We start from the raw sequence: 13076 nt of genomic DNA on the forward strand, positions 1-13076 counted from the left end.
ATCCACTGCCATGAGGGATTGCACATGAAGGGAGATTTAACACGGTCAGCCTAAGGCAAGCCAAAGTGCAGGCCTGGATACGGCCAAACATTTGAGGCTCATGCCCCATGGCTCTGTTGCCCATAGGCATAAATTCATAAATCTGCCAGGAGAGATCATGGCCTGTTCTTATTCTCAGTTAGCACTGGTTGCCACTGAGCATGGTGATGTGCCACCATGTTATAACCAGAAAAGAATCAGGCTCAGGGACAGAAACTGAGTCACTCAAGGCAATGCATGCATTGTAAAAAAATTAGAAAAAAAAAAAAGACAGAATTGGAAAAAAAAAAGACATACAAAGCATACATGTTCTCTCTCACTCATTCTTAATGCTTCCCCCTCCCTCCAGCTTCTCACAATGGAAGGACATTGCTCTAAGGGATATTTGTTAGTGGGGTGTTTTCCTTCATCCATTGGACACCTACTGCCCTTCAGCACAGTCCAAGAGTATGCATGACTGAAAGCATGCTCCTCTTTCCTGTGATCCCCAGTGATGCCATGAAGATTTTTTGCCTTTTCTTTTATACCCCTGTTATACCTTTTTACAACTTCTGTATTCCTAGTGCTTTTTGCCTACATTCTTGGGCTTGTTTGTCAAGCTAAAAGACTAAACATTTTAGAAGCTTCGTAGCTGGGGATCCGTGTGCCCCAGGCCCCAAGGTCCTCTCCAGAACACATTCTGTAAACCAAGATAGAACCATCCAGGGGAAGGTTCTTTGGGGAGGGGGGCTCACTCGAGCCTCTCATTGGGGAATCTTTGATAGATACGCTAATTAGTAACACCTATAATGTTACACCCAATGTTGGGGGAGAGGGGGGGACACAGAGACTCGGCGGGGTGCATCTCGATGCATATGACCTGGACGTGTGCACCTAAGGATCCTTAAAATAAATACCAAGGTAAAATCCCTTTTCCCCTTCTAACCGTGTATAACTCTTCATTTTAAGACCAGGAAAAGGCATCACCAGCATAGAGTACTTCTGCTCTGCTCACTACCAGAATTCTCTGTTTCATGGGGTAGGGAGCAAGGAGAGACATGAAGCCACTCACAAGCTCTCTAGGATGATGCTGAGGGGCAATGACTGGTCCAAGCCCTGCAGAGGAGATTGCACTTTACCCTCCTTCCTTACTAGCACTCAGTCCTCTCTCAAAAGGTAAATGTGACTTCAATTGTGCAGTGAGACTAAAAATGTCTCTTTCCACCTGTTTTTCTTACTGTAAGTTCTATTCCTGTATTACAAGTTCTGCTATAAGTAGGGCTCTACTGGGACAGCACTGTGCAGGTCCTACTACCATTATTACCATTTAAGAGAACTATCTGATGAGTAAATTGATAGGAATACCTATAAAAACACATACTACAGTGCAAGGGTGGAAGAAATAGTGCTCTTTGCTGCCTGAAAATCCCCCCTTCCAGAGCTGGAGGCAATTCACTGAGGACATCCGTGAATCTGAAGGGGCACACAAATTGTAAGGCCCCTTTGCTGTGAGAAAAGTGGTTTCCCCAAGGAGATAGGCTCAGTCCCTGCAAGGTCAGTTCTGCGGGCACCAGGCATTAATGAACAATCAGCTAAACACATCTCTCTTGTTCACATGCATCCAGGGCAGGTTTGGCCTCTGCTGCAAGAACAATGATATGGCAACATGACCTTAAAGCTAAAATAACACAGGACAGACACCCCCCAGGACAAACCAGAGCAGCTCTAGGACAACGAGAAGGCTAAGCCCATATAGAGCAGTCAAGATGTGGCCCACCCTGAGGATGTGTCACATTAGTTTGTGAAGCCAGTTAATTAGTCTCTCTTGTTTTTTTCCTGGTGTGAAGCAAGAATTCTGTCTGAGTTGAGTAAGCAGTATTTTGAGAAAGACAGAGCTAGAGAGCCAAGGTGTCTCCTTTGCTCAGAAATTATTGGGTCATTGATCTGATATGTATGTTTAGGGACAGAATCAGTGCCTTGAGGGAAGTGGTAGAGAGATGTCCCAGAAGTAGCAGCTTCTTCTGTGAAAACCTCATTAGCTGAGACCCTTCAGCTGCAATAGCACAGCTCCCACTGAATTCTCCCACTGAACATAATCTGGACACTGTCACTAGTGTTTGCTTGTCCTCCTCACCTCACAGACTGCACGGTCTGCATATCCTACAGCCTCTGGTTGAGCTGCCTTCTTAGGGAAAAGGCAGAAATTATGCTTTAGATTCTGTTTAGCACAACAGCTCTCCTGGACTGTAATCTGCAGAGACATGGAGGGAGGGGGCATATTCCACCTCATTATCTGTGAGGGAGGAGGCCAGCTGCTGTTAGACCCTATCCCACTGTCCCCTGCTGGGAGCCCATCTAGAGATGGAGCTAGACACAGGCACACTTGTGTTCTGGAGCTAGGCTGGCGCCTCAGGCACAGAAGGCAAGGCTTGCACTTTCTAGGACTGAGTCATTTTCTCTCAGCCTGGTAAACCTGCCTATCTTTTCAGCATCCTACTCTGGACTGAGGGCAGTGGTGGCAGCAGTGCACAAACATCATGGTAGATACTGTACAGGACACTCACTGAATAAACCCCACTTCCTCTTGAAAGCTCATGCCAATGCAGAAGTGTGCTGGGGGCCTGCCCCGCATGATCCAAGATGGCAAGATGGTTCTTGGAGACTCTCCCATGAGGGAGGTCACCTGGAACAACCAGCTGCTGGGAGCCCCACAAGCACTGTACGCTTGGGAGGAAGGCACTACCTCTGGATGCTGCTGCTCTTGGCTGCCTGCAACCCATCTCTAAGCTTACACTCACAGCTGGGTTTCTAGGTCCATTTTGGACCACAGAATCCAGGCAAGGAGGAGCAGACACTGGCAGGTTTGGGTGAAAGGGTGACTCAGCCAGAGGTGGGGAAGCTACTTCCTCCATCAGCCCCAGGAAGCCTACCGGGCAGGTAGGCAGGGCGAAAGCTCAAGGTGAACAAAAGGCTAAAGTACTTGCTGAAAGTCGTCCCACCACAGTGCAAATGCAGTCCCACCCGCCCCATCCCCTTCTCCCACAGCCTGAGGAGGAAGCCTTGGTACCTGTTTATTCTTTAGGTCAAGGGAGAGCTCATAATCGGAGGCAGCTGCATGGGAACACGAGGCCGTCCCTTTGCTGCGCTGCACTCTCACTGGGGAGCCCGTGTGGTGGAGGCTCGCCTTCTGCACCAGAGGGGAACACCCCGCTGCCTGCTCTTCTTGGAGCTCCTCATGCTGGGCTTTTAGCGTCAGGGTGTCGGACCTGCCTTCCTGGCCACTCTGTCTGCCGGCCTCCTTCGGATCCTCCGTTTCACACCCGGCTTTCTTGCTTGTGGAACCGCTGGGATCGTCACTGTGAACAAAACGCAACGTTTCGCTTTTTTTATTTGTTTATATTATATTTGGTTCATGGTCATGTTTGTTGTTGTTCGCTATACTCACTCCTTGAGCTGCATCTTAAATGTCTGGGGAGCCTGGGCTGTTAGGGGTCTCCTCCAGTGATGGGTCAGGACTCAAGGCTGATCCAGCCAAAGCTCTGATGCCTCCCTCTCTAAGGGCAGGCACCCCTGTATGAACCAGTCCTGTGACTCCAGGAGCTGCCTGGCTGCCTCTGCTCCAGGTGCTGCAGCTGGAGGAGGTGGGGAGCCAAGGAGGGTGTAATGGCCTATGGACTGCTCTCCTGCCCTCTGGAGCAGCTGGCAATCACCCCTGTGCACTTGCTGCCTATTGCTCAGCATCTCTCTGCACATTCCGAGTCCCATCTGGCATGGAGTCTGGATCCCAAGGAACCAGTTTTCCCTTGGAGTTTCTAAGGGCATGTGGGAAATGGGGCAGGGGTGACTGAATGTTGCAGAGTTTCCAGAGAAACTCTTGCAGAACTGCGACTATAAAGAGGCAGCAGAGCCAGCCAGCCCTGAGATCCTGACCCTTTAAAGAACGTCTCCAATACAGCCATCGCAGACTGCAGAGCTTCCATGAAAGAAGCCTCCTCTTTCTGACCCACAAATTGCTTTGCTGCTGAGATCTTGTGGAGAAGGGAAAGTTCTCTTTTCTCCTGTCAGCCACAGCAGCAGTTGTGCAAAACTAGGGCCTGACAACAGTGCACTCTAAGAGAGCTGACATCTTGCTCCAGGCAGGATGGGATTAGCGTATGTCTGATCCACTGAAGTGATGAGGAAGTCTGTACTTAACCCCTCTTGCCAACTATATTCCAAAATCCCCCAATTTCAAACAAGATTTTGTTTTTCTAGGGTTCTGTTTGAACCATGAGAGTGTTTGTTCATTGTTACCTTAGCCTCCTTCCTGTGGCTCCAGAGGAATAATTTATGATTTCCAGGAGGGTACATGCCTACATGGACTCTGGCTGCTTCTGCACCATGTCCATCAGACACAGTTTCACTGGTTTCCAAGGGATGAGCATTTAGCTGGGAACAACATCAACTTTGGAAATAATTACTATGGAACCAATGCATTTAGTTTCACTGAAACCAAGGATATGTACTGCCTCCCATATTTAAACACTATTAAATTATTTAATTCACTTCTGAATCATATTTCTTTCTCTTGGTTTTGCTCCACATAAAACCAGTTCTGCTATCAACTAGATAATAAATCATTTTATGATTGGTGTTGATGTCAGAGCAAAAAGAGGGAAATTAAATATGATTTTCTGTAGTGCCCAGATTACTTAGAAGCATTTAAGTCTCATTTTCAAAAGTGCTGTAATCCCTTAAGAGTCCAAATCTTCTAGCTGTAGATAGACTTTGCCTCCTAAGCCTCAGAGCACTTTTGCACACGTACTAGTACTTTGAAAGGAAGTTTATTCTCTCCAATGGCAGCTTTTCTGTTCAACAGATTAACAGTCAAATTTAGAAATATTCCCACAGTTTCTAAGAGGACTCCAAGTCTGATGAGCCAGGCACTACCACAACTTCAGAACTAAGAAAGATGAAGGACTTAAATTTAGAAAGTTTCTTCTTTTATACATATACCTGTAGTCACTAGTTACACTTAAAAAAATAAATTCACAGAAGAAACCAGTCTCTTACATAAATGCTATATAACCAACTTTGTCAAAGAGTCTTAAAATGACGTCTTTGCATACTCATCAGTCTGGAAATACATTAAAATGAGGCATAAAACTGTTCTTTTAGGTTGAACACCTTATAAAAGTTTGCATTGTTCTATTCTTGATGCTACACTTTTTCCTACACCTAAAGATATTTTTAACTCTTGATTTTAACTCTTTCTGTTCTACATCCATCCACATTGCAGGAAACCTTACTAAAGGGCTTTTCCCTTACAGATCTCACTGTAACATTTTTATTGGCAGCTCCTGTTCTATCCATTCTGATTTTAACCAACAGAACAGCAATTTTTATCCTCAGCCTAAGGGACAACCAGGGGACATAGATTTGATCACATTTTCATTGAAGTGCATGGCAAAATCTTCCTGAGTATTTCAGTGGGAACTGGACTGTACCCTATAAAGCAATTTCAGCTAGATGCATAAGCTCTCATTCAGCAAGACACACACTCCAAATTGCTCTGCTGAGTCAAGGCCACAGTGCCCAGTGTGCTATGCAGACCTTCTTTAGGGCAGGTCAGGGCCTGAGGCAGTCAGATGGAGAGCTCACCCTCCCTTGACTTCCCTTGAAGCCTCAATGGACTCTAGACGCCAGCAAATATTCCCTGACATGATGGTCCTCTAAACACTGGCACATATGCTTAGCTCTGTTTTCCCGAGGACTCCCCTGGCTGCTCTGGGTAGAACATGGAGCGTGCGTAAGGGTTTGCAGCGCTCAGTCCTGCTGCTCCATAAGGAGGACATCACCTCTAGTGGGTGCATCTCTGCTTGGTTTTCTGTCACACACAGTGTAGAGCCTGAGTAACATTCACAGTGACAGGATATCCTACATCCTCTGCTAATGCAGAAGTAAAGCTAGCAGGCTTTGTAGATCACAGACTAACCTAGGCTGGGAGGGAAGGCTGGAGGTCTCTCCTCCACCGCCCTGCTCAGAGAAGGGCCATTTTTGGAGACAGATAAGGTTGATCTGGGCCTTTTCCAGGCAGCTCTTATATATTTCCAGATATGAAGGTTCCCCAGGCTCTCTCCCCAGCCTGGAGCCATCAATCCCTGCCCAAGAAACACTGTAAGAGTGCTGGTCTCCAGCCCTGCCACAGCTTTCCCCTTTATGTGGCCACAGACCCCTTGATCTGGACCCTGAAGACTGACTTCCTAACTAACCCTTGGACCTGCCACATCACCATGAATCTACTGATGACTGGGCAGTGTCTGACCCTAGGTACCCTCATCAGACCCGATTCTGACCATTGCCAGTGAGGCACAGGGTGTTGGACCAATCTAAAATGCTCAAGAAGCCTCCGTTAACCTCCTTAGGCATTTAGGTTATTCCTCAAGACACAGGAGGGCCCTAAGACTGCAAGGACTATTCAGCCACAGATGTGTGAGAAGCACCATCAGCCTCAGCACTGCTCTCCCAGGGCATTACTGAAGCCCCTAAAGACCCTGTGCTGGGATAAGGACATCAGCTAAGCACACATACACATTAACCCTGCCTTCCTCCTCCATGCATGCTCCGAGCCCGGTGGATACAGCCATACAGAATGGATTGTGCTTATGCATGGAATTTCCTCAGGGTCAAAATTCGGTCAAATCAAAATCAGATTCCACTGGAGCACTCAAAGGCATTTTTCAGCTAGATGTTTTTATACTAAATATAAACTTTTAACCCCATGCTGGTTTGGCTGTTGTGTTGTCCAGAACGCGGTAGCAAACACTCTTGCTGAAGTGGGAATAGTTTCTGCATGTTCTGTTGTGGGAAAAAATGTGATAAAAAATGGCTGAACCATTTTTAAGTTTTTTTAGTGTGAAAAAATCTGGGGAAAAAAAAAGGCAGACCTACTTCACCTTTGAACAAACCTGGGAAATTTCAGCTTCAGCGGTAAACTTCAGTGACTTATAAGCAGTGGAAAAAACGGGTAAAGACTGATATTGCTTAGCAGTCTGAATGTTACCATTACAGCCCTATGGTTCCACTTACCAAACCTATGTTCATCCCAGGTTTACTCCCATCTTGAACCTGTTTCCGAGGAAGTGTTTTGGGAAGGCCTATTCTTTGTTCTCCAGTAGCAATGACTGATAAAGCCCCAAATAAGAAATAAAATACACTGCTAAAGATCAAAATTGATGCTACAGTGAAATAAATTAAAACTTAACAATCCTGACATTTTCCCTCTGTCCCAAGTGACACTGTTGATTTGCATTGGTAGGACACAGGTTTTGTTAACATAAGAAGGCTCAAAGATCTATTATAATCACAGTAACAAACAGTACGGAAAGTAAGGAGGGCAAGAATAGATAGTATAGCATGAAAGATCTCTGGGGGAAAAAATGTTATTAAGCAAATTAGGGGAATTCATTTGCTTTCCCTTGGCCAGTAAGCAATCAGACTCCCTGGCTGTGGGATGAAGAAAGGGAATGGAGCTATTGCACATTCTGTTTCTTGGATGAGAAAATTGGTCTGACCACTTGTAATGATTAAAAGTCCCACGCAGAGTCTAAGGTGTGAATCCCAAAGTCCCGGCCAAACTCCAACTAGGTCAACTTAGTTCTGAATCCCAGCATCACCCCTGCAGTTTCAGCTGTAATCAGTGTTCTTTACTTGCTGTCCTCAAGTATCATATGCCACCATTATTCACAGCTTTTACAGTCACTCAACCAGTTAGGGAAGGTTTGTAATTTCTTTGAATTCTGTCTGATTCAAAGCTGCAATATTAATGTAAATCACTTGCAATCAGATAAAAAGGAAGACTACAAATTCAGCTGTTCTTTTCTTCCTAGGTGTTCCTACATGACTTTTATGGCCCATAACAACAAGCCTAGTCACTATTACAGATAGATTCCATCTGCTGTGAAAAGTGTCTCTCGTGTTGCAGGTATGTCCGTTTGCACTGCTGACTTGATATGCCTGCGGCAGACACAGCCAGGTTTGTCAACAGAAATGGTGACTACAGACAATCTGACTCAGGGCTTATATAAAACACTATCCCCAGTCTAGCATTTCACAACACGGATGTCAGGGTTGTGAGCTGAATCCCAGTGTTTGTTTCAAGAAAGAGGGATGGTGAAAAAGCTCTCACTGAGACAATTCAGCTGGCACCCATAAATATTTTTATTTAGCACAAGTAAGTAAGACTTCTGATACTTAGCTTTTATGTGCAGGTTTCTCAGGAAGATTTTATGTAAGGATTAGAGTAAGGGAAGGATGAAGGGAGAGGATAGAGGAGAAATGGTATTATGGTGAGGGGTTTTTATTACTCTCTTTTTTCTCCCTCCCTGCTGTTTTGGAAGCGTAAAGACCAAATCTGTGACAGTAAATTATCAAGCCAGAGAAGCCCATATGCCCATTTCTAGCAGTATCAGCTCCCCATGTCTGCACAGAGCTGTTGTGTCACTGTCTGTCCTGGGAGAGATATGACTGCTTTGCACTTGCTACATCATCAGGATGTTGCACTTCCTTGCATACTCCTCATCACCTCCTTGCTGCTGGATGGAAATACATGTTTCCAGCTGGGCAAGGATCTGTGCTTCTAATTGACAGCTGTGGAGATGAACCATGGTTATCTACTGGATCTTGACGGTCAGGCTTAGACATTCCCATACTTCGTGACTTGAGAAACAACACGCAACCCCTTCCCCTCAGACATTTCAAGGCAACTTCAAGGCAGACCTGCAGGCAGGAACACAGAAGTTGGATGCTCCAGCCATTGTATTCCATTGCATCACTTTTAAATACCAGGATCAGTTCATGGTCTAAGAGTAATTTTCAGAGCTCTCAGAAAAGGGTTTGCAGGGTAGCTGAGTGACTAAACAGGGCTCAGGGGCCAGAAGAGCTACTCTTCTCAAGGACAATCATGTTAGTCCTGTAAGAAATTAAAACTGAGCTTTCTCACTGATCACTCCAGAGCTACAGAGCTCCCATGTGGTCAGCACACAGAACTCATCTCTTTGCGCCTTCTCTCCCTTTCCAAGAAGAAAAGATTTTGAAGATAAATAAGAGCAATTTTGTTACAAAGTAACAAACAATAGCAGAGGCACCTCTGGATTTGGTGAGTGGTTTAAGAAACCAGTTACTAAAGAAGAGGATGTTCAGATGCCCTGTTGCCAGGTACAGTGGTTATGCAAAAAGGTCTAGCTAATCTCACAGAAGGACGCTATGGCTGTGAGGTCCTGCAGAGGCTTATCTCAGCACTTTTTTGTGTCCCTGTGTCACTCTGGGGGAAGACCATATTTCTGTTTCCCATGTATAACTTACCAAATGCCTTCTGCATGGTATTCACGGTCAGTGAGCAGGATTGTGACCTGTAACTGAGGCAAAGACTACATGGACTGGTTGTGAAAGACCACAAAAATTTATGCATCCATTTCACAGAGCTCCTTATGAACACTGGTTGGTTATTGTACATATAGTGTTCTTAAATTGCTGTACATGATTAATGGCCTGATTAATTGCCTCTCATGGCCTTATACAAGACTTCAAAGCTTGAGAGATGTCAGAACAAAAAAACCCTACAAAGTGCCATATAGAGAATTAGAAAATGAGTTCACTAGCTAATGCCAGTAGAATGGAGTCCAGACCCCAAGTCTGCAAGAACCTGTGTTCCCTCTGTCTTTCCTGAGCTTCCCTACTCAGGAAAAAATATCAGCTGCTGACTGACAGCAGGGTCCAAAGTGCCTTTTCAGTTTATTTCCTTTCAGTGTTCCCTGAGGACACCCATGACATATGGTGAATGGGTTCATCAGAATTCAATGAAAAAGAAAAAAAAAAAAGCTGAGAGAGGCTTGGTAATATATTATGGGATCTTTTCAAAGTTGAGAGATTTCTGACATGCAGGGGGCCTGAGTGCAAAAGAATTGCTTCTGATTTGCTTATAAGTTCAGGTTTTAGGGTGATTTGGAGGCAATGCTCTCTGGGAGCCTGCTGAAACTGATGGAAGGCAAAAGTCTCTCCTGCCAGAAAGGCAGGGAACTTGGAACTTGATCTTGGCAAATCATCCCCTGCCAGCCAAGCTGCAGCTTTCTCAGACAGTCTCCCCCAACAAAGACAAATATAGGAACAAGATCCTGATTTTGTCTACATTCACATAACACCTTGCAAAGCAGTGGCATCCAGCCATCTTCTCACACTAGTTTTACCCAAGAGGAATTAATGGTAATTAGCCAAGCTCATTACCCATTCCAGTATACATTATTTGTTTCATAAAAGGTCTGGAATGCACACCTGTAAAATAGATTTGACAGTATTGTACAGTAAATATATTGGAAATCAATTAAATTTAACATCCTTTAGACTGAACCAGGCAACCTCTTTTCAGCATCACTTGAAGTGGTTTCAGTGAGATGTGCATTAAGCAGACAGAGAATGTAATAATACTAGCAAGAACCTCCTGTCCCACAGGGACCAACATGCCAAAGTCAGGGCCTTCATTTCAGATTTAGTCTTTAAACTCGATCCCTGTGTGCTGTGTAATTCCCACATTGTTGTGTTGTTGTGCCTTTTGCTACGGAACAGCACTACAGGAACTAAACATTTCTGAAGCACCCCATTCCCTCCTGGTGCAAAGATGATTGTCCAGGTGTCAGACTGGGCTGGCTACCTGTCTGAGGGCCTGGCTCTCCATGACGGATTTCAGCCACCAGAGGACTAAGATCTCTGCTTTTCCATGAGGACAGACAGGCTCCTCCGGAGGCTGGCTTGGAATAGCTAAGGCAGCTCTCACTTTATGAGAAGTAGTGCTCATGGTGCAAGGCTGGCTGTGCTGGGTGGTGTGGGTGGCTGTCATAGTTTTTTTCTTTTAGTTCCTGCATGTGTCTGGGCAACACCTCAGAATGGCACTTGGGCCACCTCTTTGGCACACTCCTCTTTCCTCTTCCCATCCATGCCTCCTGTTTCACCAGCTGCAGGAGCACACAGCTCAGCCTAGGAAACGGAGCCCCTTTCTGAGCTGCCTGTCACCTCAGGGCTTGGCACCCTGGGCTGGTTGCTGTGCTGTCTCTGCAGGTTAGACACAGGTCCCATAGCCTGTCACTGCAGACAGGGTTTCTTGTGGCTGCTTCAAAAAGGGCACCTGTGCTTCACTGAGGTGTGAAGAGCACCAAGTGAACACTGAAGGCACAGGAGGCCCTGCTCTGCAGGGTTTAATTACTTTTTTTTAACCCCAGACCTCTCTTGCCTCTGCAATGTTTGGTAAACATGACCTTTTAGAGAAGGAAAAAGCAGATGGCATCCTGCATTAGTGTAACTGCCCGCTCAGCACCCCGGGAAAGAGAAACTTGGCTTCTCAGCAGCAGTCTTTCTGCCACTTCGAGTCAGATCTCTTGGCTCCTCATCCTCGAGGCAGGTTTGAACATCACCAAATTCGCTGACAAAAGCCTGCCGGTGCAATCATGCAGAAGACAGAATTTCACTGCTAAAATGAGATGAATTCAGGGCTGGGAGGCAGGAGAGTCTCTACAAGACAAGGAAAGCTTGCATGTTCCTCAGCCCATTGCTCTCCCAATCCAGCAGTGAGCTGGGTGAGGGACTCTCAGCATTTATAGACCTAGGCAAGCGCTTCTGCCGTTCTCTTTTTCCACCTGTTGTGGTGGACTCTAGGTTGGACTGCGCCTCTCGGTTCCTTCCTAAGCCATCAGGGTAATTGATCTGTGAAGGCAGTGAGTGAGCCACTTCATGGGAAGATCTTGGTGTAACTCAGATAAATTTTGTTTCTATTCTCAAGTATCTCAGCTATTTCATCTCTTGTGGTTACTGCAGCCCAGTAGAAGGTCACTGCTTGTGTCAAAACAAGCAGAAGGAAGCCTGGTTCTCCTCAACATAAAGAGTAACAAAGCCACAAATCACCATCCTCCTCAATACAGACAATCCAAACAGCATTCACCAGCTTTAGGAAATCGGATATTATCCAGATTTTAACTTTGCCTCTCTGTTCAGATCTAGGGAATATCTTGCATTGCCCTTTGGCTGAAGACCAAGATAGAAACAGCATGGTTAGCATTCCTGCCTCCTTTCCCCAATGCAGTGACCACCCCCACAGCCTTATGCAGCAGGCACAAAGCTCTACTTTTCCAGTTTTTAATCTATTTTGTCTCTGCTGCTGCACTTACACTCTGATCCACTTCATGTCACATTTCTTCCCTGAGGCCCATTTCTTTTTCTATCTTTTTTCTTTCCCATTTGGAAAACAGGATGACTTAGCAACTTACACATTTGGTCACACAAGCTCATGTTTCCCTAGGGCACCTCAACTTTTCTTACCAATGAGGAATGGAAATTATTCCTACCCCTATTCTCTGTTCTCAGACATGGAACTTTTGGGGCAAGATCATAAACATGAAGTTTGCCTAGACTCAACCAATCCTACTGTGGTTTTGAGCAGTATCCTGGCTGGTGTTATAAATGGCTTTATTCCTGAGGATTGCAACTTCCTCGTGGAGGATCTAGCCCAATATGCTCCATTTTAGGACATTCTGTAACATTCTTATCAGATCCAGTTGTGCTGTAACAGCACAGAGATACTTTTCACAACACCATTCTGCACCATCCAGGTTTGTGCATCTTGACCTACCACTCTCACATCAGTGCATTCTGGGAAATTACAGGAATTGGTTACATTTTGGCAGTCACCTCCAAAGGCACGAGGAAAAAAGCACTAGCCTATCCCCATCTTCCCTCTTTCTGCAAAAGAGGGAATGAGAGACACTGCAGTCAACGGAGATACACAGGCAACAATAACAGCATCATGACCTGCTTACAGGAAAGCAGCACCATACCAGTGTGGGACATGGCAAAGGTGACACACAACTCTAGTCACTAAGTAAAGTGTTTCCAGTGGGGCAATGGTACCGTCTGTGTGTGGAAAGAGCCAAAGTGCCAAGCATGGATAAAAGTTAGTGGAACACACTTCCAAGTGACACGGCCAGACTTAGGTTCCTCAGTCTCATAAGAAAAATCTCACTGAACTCAGGTCCTGT

Source organism: Aphelocoma coerulescens, chromosome 1A (assembly GCF_041296385.1).
Source record: "Aphelocoma coerulescens isolate FSJ_1873_10779 chromosome 1A, UR_Acoe_1.0, whole genome shotgun sequence".
Classification (NCBI taxonomy): Eukaryota; Metazoa; Chordata; class Aves; order Passeriformes; family Corvidae; genus Aphelocoma; species Aphelocoma coerulescens.